Source organism: Salmo trutta, chromosome 30 (genome assembly GCF_901001165.1).
Source record: "Salmo trutta chromosome 30, fSalTru1.1, whole genome shotgun sequence".
NCBI classification, from domain to species: Eukaryota; Metazoa; Chordata; class Actinopteri; order Salmoniformes; family Salmonidae; genus Salmo; species Salmo trutta.
In genome coordinates, this window is record NC_042986.1 from 21041873 (window position 1) to 21046701 (window position 4829).

Here is a 4829-nt window from a genome sequence, read left to right on the forward strand (position 1 = left end):
GTGTGTGTGTGTGTGTTTGCGTGCGTGCGTGCGTGTGTGTGTGTGTGAGAGAGAGAGAGAGAGAGAGAGAGAGGGAGAGAGAGAGAGAGAAGGACGGAAGGATGGAAAAAAAGGGAGGAAGGAAGATAGGAGACAAAGAGGGAGATTCTGTGCCACCCTATTGCATTTTACTCTGTGAAACATTCAGAGACATTCAAGCAAATAATTCCAAGAATATTCGCGATGGTTTAACCTTTATACCGTTCCTCCAGAGGCGTCACCAGCTTTACTGATCACCCCCTCCCCTTCGATCTACCACTGTCTCTCTAGTCTCTACCCTCTCCATCGTTGCAGTTCATTTTCGGATTCTACGCCATTTCGCTGGGCTGAATTTCTGGCTGGCACTGTATGCTATGCTACATTATTGGTCTCTACGCCTATATATGCGTATTGTATTAGCCATTCACTAGAGTTATTGATGTATTAGTTGAAATCAATAGGAATTGCATTTCCTAACAGCAAAGGCTATTGTGGATGAGCGTACTTTGCCCGTTAAAAGCAAGACAAATGTCCTTAAAATAACTCTCATTCACTTCCCAGGAGCTCCATTCATTCAGACCCAACCGAAACCTACTAAATGTGTAACAAAACCCGAGGACAAATGTCACAATATTTAGGCTAAATCCCAAATGTCTTTAGCACTACTTAGTAGGCTACTTTTATAGCGTAAACGTCAAAGCAATTGAAAATCAAACACTGCTACGCATTGTTCGATTCTGGACAAAATCCCAAGGACGTCCCGTCACCTGTTAGAAGATCAACTTAATTTACACAAAGTAGTTACACTCACATTTTAGCTTCAATAGTCATAGCTGTACGTTCTTCAACGATCAAAAATAGCCATGAGACTAGTCTCATACTGAACTTGGATAGTAGCCTGCCACTCTCACTTTGTGTTGGGCTACTAGGCTGCTATCAGTTCAGAACCATGGAGAGCACCAATATTAACGGGTATCACCCAACACAGTTCGGGACCATGGAAATCGATGCTGCCAATGGCTTTCTCCCTCTTTCTCTCTAAATACTATGTACTAGTCTTTGAATATATTTACGTTGTTTATCATGTTGTTCTACCATGGCCACAAAAATGAATAATGGCCTATGTATTTCAAAAGAATAACCCAATTCAAAATATGCAATGCCACCTCTAGTCTTTTGGTGGCCCTAAGCTTGATTCGGTCGGGGCTCCCGACCTCGCGGGCAAAACGTTTCAGCAATTATTCACATTTTGCCGTGGGGCAGAGAACATTTTGTAGTTTTAAAGCTAATTTCCTGCAATTCTACACATTTTGCCAGGGGTGGTGAGAAACTCTTGCAGTTTTAAAGCTAATTTCCTGCAATTCTACACATTTTGCTATGATATCTGTGTGAGAGGGACTAACAAAATCAGCAGGGCCCCCCTTGAGGACAGAGCCCTTGAGCACATGCCCTGTGTGCCCAGTTGGTCATCTGGTGATGATTAGGCCTACTACAAGGTCTAGATAGCTGGCTAAACTATCTTACTTAGAAATAAAAAAAATTTTAGCTGACATAGGCTATTTGAGTAACTGACATAAGAGGTAACTGTTGATGCACTCAACAATAAGTTGAGATCTCGATTGAGTTTCTAAATATATATATATATATATATATATCTTTTTTTTTTTAATTTAACCTTTATTTAACTAGGCAAGTCAGTTAAGAACAAATTCTTATTTACAATGATGGCCTAGGAACAGTGGGTTAACTGTTTTGTTCAGGGGCAGAACGACAGATTTTTACCTTGGCAGCTCGGGACTCAACTTAGCAACCTTTTGGTTACTGGCTCAACGCTCTAACCACTAGGCTACCTGCCGAAAAGTGACCAAAAGTATGTGGATACCTGCTCGTCGACCATCTCATTCCAAAGTTATAGGCATTAATATGGAGTTGGTCCCCTCTCACTCTTCCAGGAAGGCTTTCCACTAGATGTTGGAACATTGCTATTTCCCTTCACTAGAACTAAGGGGCCTAGCCCGAACCATAAAAACCATCCCCAGATCATTATTCTTCCTCCACCAAAAATTACAGTTGGCACTGTGCATTGGGGCAGGTAACTTTCTCCTGGCATCTGCCAAACCCAGATTTGTCTGTTGACTGTGAGATGGTGAAGTGTGATTCATCACTCCAGAGAAAGCGTTTCCACTGCTCCAGAGTCCAATGGCGGCAAGCTTTACACCACTTCAGCTGACGCTTGGCATCGCGCATGGTGAGCTTAGGCTTGTGTGCGGCTGTTCGGCCATGGAAACCCATATCATGAAGCTCCCGACAAACAGTTGTTGTGCTGACGTTGCTTCCAGAGGCAGTTTGGAACTCGGTAGTGAGTATTGCAACGAGGACAGATTACTTTTATGTGCTAAAGCATGTGCTTTAGCAGTCCTGTTCTGTGAGTTTGTGCGGCCTACCACTTCGCGACTGACCCGTTGTTGCTCCTAGACGTTTCCACTTCACAATAACAGCACTTACAGTTGACCATGGCAGTTATAGCAGGGCAGAAATTTGATGAACTGACTTGTTGGAAAGGTGGAATCCTATAACGGTGTCGAGTTGAAAGTGAGCTCTTCAGTAAGGCCATTCTTCTGCCAATGTTTGTCTATGGAGATTGCATGGCTGTATGCTTGATTTTATACACCTGTGTGTATTGGGTCATTGTAATGCTGGAATACCCATCCACGACCCATTTTCAATGACCTTGCTGAGGGAAGGAGGTTCTCACCCAAGATTTGACAGGACATGGCTCCGTCCATCGTCCCTTTGATGCAGTGAAGTTGTCCTGTCCTGTTAGCAGAAAAACACCCCAAAGCATAATGTTTCCACCTCCATGTTTGACAGTGGGGATGGTGTTCTTGTGGTCATAGGCAGCATTCCTCCTCCTCCAAACACGGCGAGTTGAGTTGATGCCAAAGAGCTCCATTTTGGTCTCATCTGACCACAACACTTTCACCCAGTTGTCCTCTGAATCATTCAGATGTTCATTGGCAAACTTCAGACGGGCATGTATATGTGCTTTCTTGAGCAGGGGGACCTTGTGGGCGCTGCAGGATTTCAGTCCTTCACGGCGTAGTGTGTTACCAATTGTTTTCTTCGTGACTATGGTCCCAGCTGCCTTGAGATCATTGACAAGATCCTCCTGTGTAGTTCTGGGCTGATTCCTCACCATTCTCATGATCATTGCAACTCCACGAGGTGAGATCTTGCATGTAGCCCCAGGCCGAGGGAGACTGACAGTTCTTTTGTGTTTCTTCCATTTGCCAATAATCACACCAACTGTTGTCACCTTCTCACCAAGCCGCTTGGCGATGGTCTTGTAGCCCATTTCAGCCTTGTGTAGGTCTACAATCTTGTCACTGACATCCTTGGAGAGCTCTTTGGTCTTGGCCATGGTGGAGAGTTTGCAATCTGATTGATTGATTGCTTCTGTGGACAGGTGTCTTTATACAGGTAACAAGCTGAGATTAGGAGCACTCAATTTAAGAGTGTGCTCATAATCTCAGCTCGTTACGTGCATAAAAGACACCTGGGAGCCAGAAATCTTTCTGATTGAGAGGGGGTCAAATACTTATTTCCCTCATTAAAATGTAAATCAATTTATAACATTTTTGACATGCGTTTTTCTGGATTTTTTGTTGTTGTTATTCTGTCTCTCACTGTTCAAATAAACCTACCATTAAAATTATAGACTGATCATTTCTTTGTCAGTGGGCAAGCGTACAAAATCAGCAGGGGATGAAATACTTTTTTTACTCACTGTGTATATATATATATATATACAGCGCATTTGGAAAGTATTCAGACCCCTTCACTTTTGCCCCATTTTGTTACGTTACAGCCTTATTCTAAAATTGACTAAATACAAAAAAAATTCTTATCAATCTACAGACAATACCCCATAATGACCTTGCAAAAAACAGGTTTTAAGAAACTTTTGCAAATTTATTCAAAATAAAAAGCAGAATAAATGTACATATGTATTCAGACCCTTTGCTATGAGAAGTGAAATTGAGCTCAGGTGCATCATGTTACAATTGATCACCCTTGTGATGTTTCTACGATTGATTGGAGATTTGGAAAGGCACACACCGGTCTACACAAGGTCTCACAGTTGACAGTGCATGTCAGAGCAAAAAACAAGCCATGGGGTCGAAGGAATTGTCCGCAGAGCTCCAAGACAGGATTGTGTCGAGCCACAGATCTGGGGAAGGGTAGAAAAAAATGTCTGCAGCATTGAAGGTCCCCAAGAACACAGTGGCCTCCATCATTCTTAAATGAAAGAAGTTTGGAACCACCTAGAGCTGGCCGCCCGGCGAAACTGAGCAATCAGGGGAGAAGGTGACAAGGACCCAGAGAAGGTGACAATTGGCCAGGGAGGTGACCAAGAACTTGATAAACACTCTGACAGAGCTCTAGAGTTACTCTGTGGAGATGGGAGAACCTTCCAGAAGGACAACCATCCCAGCAGGACTCCACCAAACAGGTATTTTTGGTAGAGTGGAAAGACGGAAGCCACTCCTCAGTAAAAGGCACATGACAGCCCGCTTGGAGTTTGCCAAAGGGCACCTGAAGTCTCTCATACCATGAAAAGCAAGATTCTCTGGTCTGATGAAACCAAGATTAAACTCTTTGGCCTGAATGCCAAGTGTCACGTCTAGAGGAAAACTGGCACCATCCCTACGGTGAAGCATGGTGGTGGAAGCACTATGCTGTGGGGATATATTTCAGCGGCAGGGACTGAAAGACTAGTCAGGATCAAGGCAAAGATTAAATGAGCAACG